The following is a 13,878-nucleotide window of genomic DNA, read 5'->3' as shown; positions in this document are numbered from 1 at the left end:
CAAGGTTTCAAGATATAATATAAAGATTCAAGAAGCAACTGTATTTCAGAAAAGAAGAATCAATTGTATTTCTATTAGATATCATGAAACCATGGATATCAAAACTAAAAATATGGAAACAAAAATAAAAAAACAAAGAAATAAAAATACAATGTCATTTATAATCATTAAAAAAGTTAAATGCCTAAATCTATCAAATCATGTACAAGACTAGTGTGCTAAAAACTACAGAACTCTGAAGAGATAAATCTAAAAAGAAGATGTGAATAAATGGAGAAACACAAAACAGATTCAACACAGTAAAGATGTCATTTCTCCACAAATTTATATAAAGTTTTAATTCAATCTTATCAAAATTCCAGCAAGACTTTTTTTTACATATAAACAAGATTATTCTAAATTTATATGAAAAGGCAAAAGACCTTGAATAGCTAAAGCAATATTGGAAACAAACAAACAACAACAACAACAAAAACAAAGTGGGAGGAATTAGTCTGTGTGATTTCAAGATTTATTATACAGCTACAGTCATCAAGGCTGTGTGGTACTGATGGAGAGATAGACAACAGATCAACAGAACAGGAAATCTAGAAATGACCAACACAAATATATCCAATTGATTTTTTACAAAAATGTAAAAGCAAGGCAATGGAGGAAAGCTAGACTTTTCAACAAATGGTGCTGGAATAATGGGATATCCTTAAGCAAAAATAATGAAACTTGAAATAACTCTCACAATTTATATAATAAAATTAACTCAAAACAGATTAATTTAAATTTAAAATGTATAACTATAAAACTTTTTGGAAGAAAAAGCATTGAGGAAAATCTTTGGAATCCAGGACTAGGCAAAGAGTTCTTTCACTTAATACCAAAAGCATAATCCAAAAAAAGAAAAATGGATAAAATGGATTTCATCATAATTACAAGGTTTTCTCTTTGAAATACCCTGTTAAAAGGATGAAAAGCAGTCAACAAATTAAATCTACCAAAAGTGACCTTGGTGAGGACTGAAAAACCACAGTATCTTGAAGGTATGGAAGTCATATATGGCCCCCATCTAAAGAGTGGGAGAAAATATGTACAAACCACATATCTGGAAAAGAAACAGTATCAAATCAAATCAAATCAAATCATAATAATAGTATCTAGAATATTATGTAGTAATTAAAATAGTATTTCAAAGTTGTCCAGTAAGAAAACCAAGCAATAAATTAGAAAATGGGCAAAAGACATGAAGAGACTTTTCACCAAGGAGGATGTACAGATGACTAATAAGCACATAAAAACGTGTTTAACATCATTAGGGAAATGCTAATTAAAACTACAATGAGATGTTACTACATAGTTGACTAATGACTACAAAAAAATAGTAACAACATTAAGTGCTGAGAAGGATGTAGAGAAACTTGATTCATACATCACTGATGGGAATGTAAAATGGTTCACCCACTCTGGAACAGTGGACAGTATCTTTAAAAATTAAATATGCAAATACCATATGACTCAACAATTGTATTCATGGGCATTTATGTACCATATAAATGAAGACTTACATTCCTACACATATACAAAGACATGTACATGAATGTTTATGTCCACTGTATTCACAAATGTTTATGTCCACTGTATTCACAACAGCCAAAACCTGAAAACAATGCTGATGGATAATGGTTAAACAAATTTTGTTGCATCCATACCATGGACTGTTGTTACTCAACAATAAAAAAGAAAACCTGTTTCCGATTCTGTGTCTCCCTCTCTCTCTGCCCCTCCCCCGTTCAAGCTCTGTCTCTCTCTATCCCAAAAATAAATAAACGTTGAAAAAAAAATTAAAAAAAAAAAAAAAGGGGGCGCCTGGATGGCGCAGTCGGTTAAGCTTCCGACTTCAGCCAGGTCACGATCTCGCGGTCCGTGAGTTCGAGCCCCGTGTCAGGCTCTGGGCTGATGGCTCAGAGCCTGGAGCCTGTTTCCGATTCTGTGTCTCCCTCTCTCTCTGCCCCTCCCCCGTTCATGCTCTGTCTCTCTCTGTCCCAAAAATAAATAAACGTTGAAAAAAAAAATTTAAAAAAAAAAAAGAAAAAAAAATTATTAACATGCAACCTGGTTGAACACCCAGGACATTATGCTGAATGAAAAAAGCCAATCAGAAAAGGTTTTATACTATATGATTCTATGTATGTAACATTCTCTAAATGACATTATTACTGAAATGGAGAGCAGTTTAGCAGTTGACAAGTGCTAAGGAGGGAATGGGAGGGAAGTGGGTACTTCTATAAAAGGTCAATATGAAGGAATTTTGTGGTGATAGGACTGGTCTGCATCGTGACTATCAATGTCAGTATCCTAGTTGTGATATTGCACTACATTTCTGCAAGAGCTTACCATTAGGGAAAACTGGGTAAAGAGTACATAGGATTTGTCTGTATTACAAGCATACCTCAGAGATATTGAAGGTTTAGTCCCAGCTACCACAATGAAATGAATATTGTGATATAATGAGCCAAATGAAATTTTTGGTTTCCCAGTGGACATGAAAATTATTTTTACAGTAGTCTATTAAGTGCATAAGAGCATTATGCCTAAAAAAATATATACCTTAATTTAAAAATGCTACACTGTTAAAAAATGTTAACCCTCCCCTGAATTTCAGCAAGACATAATCACTAAACACATATCACCATAACAAAATTAATAATAATGAAAAACTTTGAAGTATTGTGAGAATTACCAAAATGTGACACAGAGACACAAAGTGATCAAATGCTGTTGGAAAAATGGTGTAGATAGACTTGCTTGATGCAGAATTGGCAAAAACCTTTATTTTTTTTAAATGCAATATCTGCAAAGCATAATAAAGTGAAGGGCAATAAAATGAGGTATGCCTGTATTTCTTACAGCTGCATGTGGATGTATGATTATCTCAAAAGGCTTAATTAGAAAAATGGTTTTGGGAGGAAAAGAAAAAAAAATCAGCAAACAATGACAATGTGGTGCTTGTCTATTTCTTTTGGGAATGAAATCTGAAGTATTTGCCTTTGGGAACCAAGGTTAGCTCTTGAATGGGATAAGCCAGGCTTTTCTCTACATAGCTGATATAAAATGTTTGTCTCTTTCCTGTCCTTCAAAGATAATTAGTACATGTGCAGAAGCCTAGGAAAACTGGAGTGATGGAACCCAGAAAGAGGACTGAATGACACTTCACTGATGTGGGAAATCTTTTTTCTTTTTTTTTTGCTTGCCTGTACAAGGTGAAGGATCCCTTTTTTTTTTAATCCTGTTATTTTAAAATCTATAAATCTATATAATTCACAAAAATAAATAACTTTTATTTAGGCACTAATGTTGAAAACATTGTAAAATCACAAAGAAATCAACTAATTGTGAGGTGTAATAAATATCAAACAATATTAGATAATTTTACAGGTATTTGAATTGAATCATAAAACTAAGTTTTTTTCATTGTTTTAGCTTTTAAATCAGGGCAAGTTTATAAACTATCCTATATTTTGCACCCCATCTTTGCTCAAAGAAGCAAAAACCCATTTTGAAAAAAAAAAAAACTACAAGAAAGAGATAAAAAATAAATTCAATAAACATGCTCAGCTAGTGAATATTTTATTTCAGTTACTCAGTAAACAATTAACAGTGAAATTAATCTCTTCTAATCTGTTCAAAATGAAAGAAAACATCTTACTGTTTGTTGTTTTCATAAAAACAAATAATCTTAAATAGTATTACAGTGGATATAATTTTAAAAAGTCAAGTATTTTAGAAATCTATCCAGAAAAATATAACAGATTTGCTCTTATAGTTTGGCTATATGATAGGAGAAAAACAGTACATCATACTGCTGTATAAAGGTGGGTAAACTGTACACACACACACACACACACACACATACAATAAGGGCTCATTAAACTTCCTTTTATCTAAGGAAAGTTATAACCATTCAGGACAAGGGTCCAGGTTTGAAAATCCATTGTGCTTTCACTAAGATAAAGGATAAAGACATATGATGATTTCAATAGATGCAGAAAAACCCTTTGACAAAGTGCAACATCCATTCATGGTAAAAACCTTCAACAAAGTAAGTTTAGAGAGAACACACTTCAGTGTAACAAAAGACGTAAATGAAAACCCCACAGCGAACATCACAGTCAATGGGGAAAAACAGAGCTTTTCCCCTAAGGTCAGGAACAAGACAAGGATGTCCACTCTCACCACTTTTATTGAACACAGAAGTAGGAATCCTAGCCACAGAAATCAGACAACCACAACATACATACGTACATACATATATGACATCCAAATCAGTAAGGAAGAAGTAAAACTTTCACTATTTGTAGATAACATGATAGTCTAGAAAACCTGAAAGACTCCACCAAAAAACTACTGGAACTGATAAATTAATTCAGTAAAGTTGCAGAATACAAAATCAATGTGCAGATCTCTTGCATTTCTATCACTAATAATGAGGCAGCACAAAGAGAAATTAAGAAAACGATTCCATATACAATTTCACCAAAACCCATAAGATACCTAGGAATAAGCTTAACCAAAGAGGTAAAAGATCTGTACTCTGAATACTAGAGATCACTTATGAAAGAAATTGAAAAGGACACAAAGAAATGGAAAGACATTCCGTGCCCATGGGTTGAAAGAAAAAAATATTGTTGAAATGTCTATACTACCCAAATGGGCTATCTGCACATTTAATGCAATCCCTATCAAATGCCAAAAGTTTTTGTCACATAACTAGAACAAAAAATCCTAAAATTTATATGGAACCACAAAAGACCCCGAATTGCCAAAGCAGTTTTGGAAAAGGAAAAACAAAGCTGGAGGTATCACAGTTCTGGACTTCATGTTATATTACAAAGCTGTAGTGATGTAAACAGTATGGTACTGGCACAAAATAGATAAATAGATCAAAAGAACAGACTAGAAAACCCAGAAATAAACCCACAATTATGTGGTCAATTAATATTTGACAAAGCAGGAAAGAATATCCAAGGGGAAAAAGACAGCCTCTCCAGCAAATGGTCAGCTACATGCAAAAGAATGAAACTGAACCACTTTCTTACACTATACACAAAAATAAAATCAAAATGGATTAAAGACATAAATGTGATACCTGAAAATATAAAAATCCTGGAAGAGAATACAGGCAATAATGTTCCTGATGGTGTTAGTCATAGCAATATTTTTCTAGATATATCTCCTGAGGCAAGAGGAAATAAAAGCAAAAATAAATTACTGGGACTACATCAAAATAAAAAGCTTCTGTACTGTGAAGAAAACAATCAACAAAACTAAAATGCAATCTGTGGAATAGGAGAAGATATTTGCAAATGGTATATTTGATACAGGATTATTATCCAAAATATATAAAGAACTTATAATACTAAACACCCAATAAACAAATATTCCATTTAAGAAATGGGAAGATTAGATGAAGAGACATTTTTCCAAAGAAGACATTCAAATGGCCAACAGAAGCATAAATGGATGCTGAACATTGGGGTGCCTGGGTGGTTCAGTTGGTTAAGCACCCAACTCTTGATTTTGGCTCAGGTCATGATCTCACGGTTCATGTGACTGAGCTACCCATCGTGCTCTTTGTTGACAGTGTGAGGCCTACTTGGGATTCTCTCTCTCTCACTCTCTGCCCCTCTCTCGCTTGCGTGGATTTTCTCTCTCTCTCTCTCTCAAAATAAACTTTAAAAAACTGTTTAAAAAAGATGTGAAGGGGCGCCTGGGTGGCTCAGTCGGTTAAGCGTCCGACTTCAGCTCAGGTCACGATCTCGCGGTCCGCGAGTTCGAGCCCCGCGTCGGGCTCTGGGCTGATGGCTCAGAGCCTGGAGCCTGCTTCCGATTCTGTGTCTCCCTCTCTCTCTGCCCCTACCCCATTCATGCTCTGTCTCTCTCTGTCTCAAAAATAAATAAATGTTAAAAAAAATTAAAAAAAATAAAAAAGATGTGAATATCAGTCATCATCAGGGAAATGCAAATCAAAACTTCAATGAGATATCACGTCACACCTGTCAGAATGGGTAAAATCAAAAACACAAGGGAAAAAAAAAACCACAAGAAACAACAAGTGTTGGTGTGGATGCGGAGAGAAAGGAACCCTCTTGCAATGGAGGTTCCTCAAAAAGTTAAAAATAAAACTATCCTATGAACCAGTAATAGTCCTACTGAGTATTTACCCCCAAGATACAAAAAAAGAAAAACTAATTCAAAGGGATGCATGCACCCCTATGTCTATAGCAGTATTATTTACAATATCCAAATTATGGAAGCAGCCCAAGTGGCCATCAATCAATGAATGGATAAAGAAGATGTGATATATATACAATGGAATGTTACATGGCCATAAAAAGAATGAAATCTTGCCATTTGCAACAACATGGATGGAGCTAAAGAACATTATGCTAAGTGAAATAAGTCATGAGACAAAGACAAATAACCATAAAGTTTCACTCATATGTGGAATTTTGGAAACAAAACAAAAGAGCATAGGGAAAAAATAAAGAGAGAGGCAAACCAAGAAACAGACTCAACCATAGAGAGGCAACTTCTTGGTTACCAGAGGGGAGGTGAATCAGGGGGATGGATAAAATAGGTGATGGAGATTAAGGAGTACACTTCTCATGATGAGTGCTGGTCGTTGTATGGGATTGTTGAATCACTATATTGTACACCTGAAACTAATATAATACTGAATGTTAAATATTCTTGTATTAAAATGAAAATATACAATTAGGCTCAAGGAGAATTTAGAACAAATTGCTAGATGATAGACTCATAATAAATTAAGGACATATAGGAATATATATGGATGCCCTTAATATTTTGAGGTTGATATTATGGATAGCATCATCCTACTACAACCATATATATCTTGATGGTCTTGTCAAGAATAGCATGATTGAGACAGAAAGAGAGAGAGTAAGAGCAAGAGTGAGAGCAAGAGTGTGCACAGGCAGAGGTAAAAAGAGAGAGAGAGCACCCAAGTGCAAACACAGCTGCATTAGCAAGGGTAATAATAAATTTTGTAGGGCCTATAAATATGACAAGGAAATTGGCTTTATGTACAAAATTAAAAAAACACTAAAATTGTTCTAATGGTTAAGAATATTAGTGGAAAGTTATGTATAATGTATGTGTGATCCATGAGTCTGGGGCAAGTCAGAAATAGAACAAACAACATTCTGGACAGTGAGTTGTTGCTTTCTTTAGAACAAAGAATGTGCTTCTTGTACAGCTAAATTCAGAACTTTTGATTTGAGAGATAGAGGAATCCATGATATCCTTTGCCAAACTTGTCAACTATATACTCTGTTAAAGGGAAGGAGAAAACCAAAGAGCCTCATGAGCTAAAGGTATTGTCATAAAGGCCAGTAAAAAACAAGGTACCACTTATTAGCAGACACCCAAATGAGTGATGGGTTAGGTCTTATGGTCCTCACCTTGCAAGAAAAAAAAAAAAAGATAAGGCATGCACTCAAAGACAAAAAAAATGAGATAACCACTAGACAATACACTCTTTGCAGACACATATCCATAGCTTAGTCATTTTGGGTTTCCCAGAACACCTGATGAACTGCTTTACACAAAACAGGTAATCAATAAATATGTTTTGTCTTTCTTCTGTTGAATAATAGTAGAAAAATAGGCTGTCATATGAAGACTTACTATTAAGGTATGGTGATTCTTTTACTTTCATCCGTATACTCTCCATTCCAAAACAAACAAAAAACAAATAATGGGAACACGTATATGTAGAACTCTTACTCCTTTCTTCTCTTTACACATACTCCCTCTACAATGACAAAAAGATAAAAAAAATGAGGGTGCACATTGGTGGTTTAGTCAGTTAAGGGTTCAACTTTTGATTTTGGCTCAGGTAATGATCTCATGGCTCATGAGTTTGGGCCTCACAGTGCACAACCTGCTTGGGATTCTCTCTTTCCCTCTTTCTGCCCCTCCCCTGTTCATGGGTACACATACTCTCTCAAAATAAACATTTTTAGTGCTCGCTTCGGCAGCACATATACTAAAATTGGAACGATACAGAGAAGATTAGCATGGCCCCTGTGCAAGGATGACACGCAAATTCGTGAAGCGTTCCATATTTTTTTTACCCAAGGGATACAGGAGTACTGATGCATAGGGGCACTTCTACCCCAATGTTTATAGCATCACTCTCAACAATAGCCAAATTATGGAAAGAGCCTAAATGTCCATCAACTGATGAATGGATAAAGAAATTGTGGTTTATATACACAATGGAGTACTACATGGCAATGAGAAAGAATGAAATATGGCCCTTTGTAGCAACGTGGATGGAACTGGAGAGTGTGATGCTAAGTGAAATAAGCCATACAGAGAAAGACAGATACCATATGTTTTCACTCTTATGTGGATCCTGAGAAACTTAACAGAAACCCATGGAGGAGGGGAAGGAAAAAAAAAAAGAGGTTAGAGTGGGAGAGAGCCAAAGCATAAGAGACTGTTAAAAACTGAGAACAAACTGAGGGTTGATGGGGGGTGGGAGGGAGGGGAGGGTGGGTGCTGGGTATTGAGGAGGGCACCTTTTGGGATGAGCACTGGGTGTTGTATGGAAACCAATTTGACAATAAATTTCATATATTAAAAAAAAAGTCCAAACACACACAAAAAAATAAATAAACATTTTTAAAAAGATAAAAAATGAGTACAAAAAAATTAACGACATAGGTCAACTTCCCAATATTTCAGCTAAGACAAAAACTTGAAAATTGCAAAGATGAGAGAAATTTTGGTACATCTTTCAGATATGCCATGTTAATACCAATGATTTAATTCCTTAATCAACAGTTATCATTTTTAGAGGAATTAAAATCAGAAAAGAAAACATATCATTGCTACACATTCTACTGTCTGATTCATGATTTTTCAAAGACCCAGATTTATGGCTGAAATGGTAAATCAATTCTCTCCATCAAAAGTGTGTTCTATTTTGTACCCTGACATTGAAGTAATACAGATTAGTTGCAAAATAAGATGAGTTTATTCATAACACTTTTGCAGCCAAATATGTCCACTGGAACATAAGAGCAACATTGTCTGGACAATATTATAAAGCCAACAAGCCAAAAATTACAAAGTAATTGGAAGTAAAGAAGACAATTTCAGAATTAGAAGATAAATGCTTATTTTTTAATTCAAGAAATACACACACACACATACATATATAGCACGGGATGGGTTGGAATGAGGGGATAGGATGTAGCATGGTAGGAGAGATGAGATGTCCTATGAATTTGTACTGTGACAGACTAAATATTTGTGCTTGGTGCTTGAGTCCTGGCTTTGACCCCAAGATATATTTTTGTTTTCAGGACAGAAAAGTAATACACGGACACTTGTTAGGAAGAGAATCATTGGCTCAGTAGATCAGGGGTATGGCATAATGTTACTTTCCTTATGTGTGGCTTACAGCAGTAGGAAGTATGCAAATAAAGTTCTAATGGAAAGAATTCATCTTGCATGGTCCTACTGAAGAAGCTTCTCTCTCAGAACCACATGAGGATTTTCCACCATTTCAGTTATTTCTAACATTTTTTGAAATGGACAAGATTTGATACAGCTTCAAAGGCAAGCTACTTATAAATTTGTCCTTGAATTAATATAGACACACTCCATGTTAATATTGAATATTAAATATGACCTTCATTCAAAATATCAAAGAAAATCCTCTCTTCATTTCCAGTTTAAACCTTCCTTTCTCACAGGCTAAGGGAAGTGATTAAAGGAGATAAAAGGAAAGTGGAATTTGAGCCTATGAAGTATTCACCTAGAGAGGACATAAATGTTCTAATAGAAAAACTAAATTTTGCTTCTCCATTTTGGTAGGGGAGAGGGAGACCTAATTTCTGTCTTCCACTGGCCCCTAGAAATATTGACAAGAGTTTATAATACTTCACAAAATTTTTCTGGATTGAAGATTTCAAAAGATCTGAGCATTCATTTTCAGCCATCATCTCAAATGTCAAAGGATGACTAACTCACATTCAACACACTGGAATCTCCAGGGCTTGCTTTTGACATTTCTGTGTTTTCTTTCTTATTCCTGGATCAAGCTGGGCACATTTGAAGGATGTTACTTGTAGTTCTATAACTCTTTAACATAAGGAATATACATGCACAGTATTTGTGTGTGTACATACACACACATTGTGAAAGTTACAAAATAAGGCCTCAAAATCAATTTATAAAGGAGATTGATATTCAGCCTCCTGACATATTCCCCCAAATAATATGCACAGGCAATCACACATATACATGAAATATACTAGATGGTCCTGTTCTCTTAAAACATTTAATCTCAGAAAGGAAGCTTTATTTATTTTGAGAAATTCTGAAGACATATCTTAAAGATAAATTTCATATGGATAATATTTGTTTGAAGGTGAAAAAGGGAAAACATTTTTTTTTCTTTCAATCTAGGTTTTTTTTTGCTCTACTTCCTGGAGAAAATATACATCATGACTGTGTACCTCATTTAAAGAAAAAAAATTCTCAGCAAAAAGGAAGAAAGGAAGAAAGTCAGGAAAAGAAAATGACGGATACAACAAAGCATAAAATGTCATTTTTATATCAGATATGTTGTGAATCCCTTTGTCTGGATTCACAAACTCACTGCGTTTCCAAAAGTTTCGATTTTATACAGCATCTGCAATGTGCCATTACTTTACCAAGCAATTGGTAAAGGCTCTGCTTTTAAGCATCTCAAATTATTTCTATTTTTCTGTTCTGTTACATTCTCATGCATTTTTTAAAAATGTTTTTATTTATTTTTGAGAGAGAGAGAGAGAATGAGCGGGGCAGGGGCAGAGAGAGGGAGACAGAATCCAAAGCAGGCTCCAGGCTCTGAGCTGACAGCAGAGAGCCAGATGTGAGGCTCGAACTCGTGAACCATGAGATCATGACCTGACTGAAGTCGGACACTTAACGGACTGAGTCACCCAGGCACCCCTCATGTACTTTTTTAATGCCAGGCATAAATGGCAAAAAAAAAAAAAAAAAAAAAACACACACACACACAATAAGAACAAGGACAACAACTTCGAAATCTGAAAGGACGGTATTTTCTAAGGATCCCAAAGGTTTTCTTTCCCCATTCCAGTATTACACAGTGCTACTTAGTTTAGCACCATGTTGGTATTGTTGGTCTTTTGGATTGTTTGGCTCTGGTTTTTCTTACTGACCTTTATTACACTGTCCTCTATTAGTGTGCATTTACTCTGGTCTTCCCATCTAGATTGTAAGCGGAGGTAATATTTTCCCCTTCCCTTTTTTCCCTCATAGATCACATCATGGTATTGGCTATTCAGGAGGTAGCCAATAAAAATTTGTTAATGAAGTGATAACATACCATTGGTGTCACAAGATACAACTTCACCAGATTCTGATCGCCCTTCTGATGCTTCCTTTCCCTTGCCTTGTGACTTCCCTTGCCTTCCTTTCCCTTCCCTTTCATTTCTTCTTTCGTTCCTTCCTTAGGGTATATTATATTTATTGTGGGCCTGCTACGTAATTTGCATTATATTGGCATAAAAATTAGTATAAGTTACCGATTTTTCTTTTCAACGAGCTTACAGTTTAATCAGGGAAATAATATTTACATGAGAAACTATTAAGTAAGATTTAGTGTCTCAATGAATGGTAAAGACAGTAAGTGTTGTGAATTCAGAGAAGGGGACATTATTGGGCTTCATTTAGTTAAAAGAGGTCTCTTAGAAGAGAAGCTATTAGAAATGATCTCTGGAACAATAATATATGCCTCACAGTGTTCTTGCAAATACCAAGTAGGCTAATGAATTTGAAGGCTTAAACATGGCAAATAATCAACAAGTAGCATTCATAATGATACTATGATGATGGAAAAAAGATGAAAAAGAGGATTGGTCAGGAGAGGCTTTCAACATTTAGGTAGTAGAAAGCACCTAAGGAAACAGTAGATTTTAGGATAAGTATGGCATGATGGAAACAGTAAAGTTAAAATAGAAGACTCATTGTGAGTAATAAAAATAACAGAGGGGGAAGGTCCATGTCAAGATTGAGGAGGACTTTGAGTGTCAGGTCGATGCATTAAGACTTACTTTTCTACAGGTGAGGAGCCCTTGGCATTTGATGGATTCTTATTGCAGTCTAACGGTTCTTTAGGCCTTTTCACTAAGACAGGCATACCATTACCTATATTTCCCCAACGTGACTCAGTGAAAGAAAGATTTAGACAATCAAATGAAAGTTTTTATCTAAAGTTGTCTGTTAAGTGGGTCGACAGGTCTCTTTATAATGCCAGCCTCTTACCTCTTGCCTTAGAATGACTGAGCCAAATGGTTATTTTGATATAGACAGAGCAAATGTGGCTTCAAAGACATACACTTAGTGAATGCCAAGTGAAAATATTATGGATTACACTGAAATTATTACTGTATGGGATCACATTCTCCCATGTTGCCTCACGTCCTGAAACTATAAAACAATAATTAGCTATTAAATTGGCCTCAAACACCAAATATGCCAAGTGTTATGCAAAGCCTCCACATGCTCTCAAAAGATCTTTACAGGAGAGTGAACAGAATACTGAAAAGTGGAAGAATCAGCAAAAGAAGAAAATAAACAGTTGGAAAAGAAAGGAAGAGCAGTGGGGCAGAACCACGGTTTTCAATAATCTAAGAGGATAAAAAAAATCATACAATAAATTTCCATAATTGGGAATAACTGAGAAATTGAAACTTCATTAAGCAGAAGTATAATGAAAAAAAACACATTGTAAAACTAGCACATTAGAGAACGTGATTGATGCAAATAAAGATACAGGGATCATAGAATCATAGAATTGAAGAAAAATCTTGAGATATCCTTTTGCCCATATTTCTCATTTTAATTTCACCTCAATTATCTCAGACAAGAGAGAATCTATCCTGTTTGAGAGCAAAATGTGAAACATCCCAGAAGTAATTTCATAACTTCCATAGTGATGTATTCTGATGTTTGACAGCTTTCACTGCCAGTACATTCTTTCTTAAACTTTTTCATTCTATAGTGTTATTTCCTGTGGCTCCGCCCTCACTTCAGATGGGGAGCATCTGGTCCTAATGATTGCCCTTCAGGTCCTAGAAGATCATTACTCAATCACCTCTTAGCCAGCTTTTCTATGGGCTGAACAATCTCAATTCCCTTTGGTTTTCTCTTCTTCAGTTTATTTCCCTGCTTGTTTATCATTTCTTCTCTGGGATAGATTTATTTATAATAAGAAAAACAATCTTGCTGTATTTCATTCCAAATAATCATGCAATTAAAGTTCTAACTTAAAAAAAAAAAGACTGTATATCCGCTTAGGCTTCTAAGGCCAAGAATATTTTAAAAATTAGCCTTTTTTTTTCTTTTCTCGATGACAAATGCCAGTGGAAAATCTTACTTAACCTAAAAAAAAAAACAAAACAGTATTTCTCTAAGGAGTTGAACTGTGCAGAACTATTTTTGCTGTGGACAGAGATCAACCTCCCCCCCCCCCAACCCCGTCTTCATGGGTAAATCGTATAGTTACATAAAAGGAAAAATTTCTCAAAGTGCCACTGACATAGGAAGTTTTACCAACTTATATAGCCTCAGGCAAGGGTTATATTCCTGAACTCTGAACCCACCTTTCCTAGTTCTTCTCAGTATCACAAATGAAGCTAATAATGGAGGAAAATCTCCAGGCTCTCAAATGATAAAGTAACATTCTTTCTAAAACCTAGGGGGAAAGTACTGTCAGAGGGTTCAGAAAGTCATAATTTTAAAATATAGTAAGTCATCTGTGAATGGCTAACTCACCCC

At 35.0% G+C, this 13,878-nt stretch overlaps 1 protein-coding gene and 1 non-coding gene across 2 annotated transcripts in view; one reads left to right on the top strand and one right to left on the bottom strand.

Annotated features, from left to right (window-relative positions):
• Positions 1-13,878, bottom strand: part of IL1RAPL2 (interleukin 1 receptor accessory protein like 2) — a 1,221,298-nt gene that overhangs the window by 125,446 nt on the left and 1,081,974 nt on the right. The window lies entirely within an intron of this gene.
• Positions 8,039-8,145, top strand: LOC123595604. The gene has a single exon (XR_006711272.1). It is a non-coding gene; the product is annotated as a U6 spliceosomal RNA (small nuclear RNA).

The sequence above is a fragment of the Leopardus geoffroyi genome, chromosome X (assembly GCF_018350155.1).
Source record: "Leopardus geoffroyi isolate Oge1 chromosome X, O.geoffroyi_Oge1_pat1.0, whole genome shotgun sequence".
Classification (NCBI taxonomy): Eukaryota; Metazoa; Chordata; class Mammalia; order Carnivora; family Felidae; genus Leopardus; species Leopardus geoffroyi.
The sequence above is the reverse complement of the archived record's forward strand: the minus strand, read 5'-3'. Positions and strand labels throughout refer to the sequence as shown.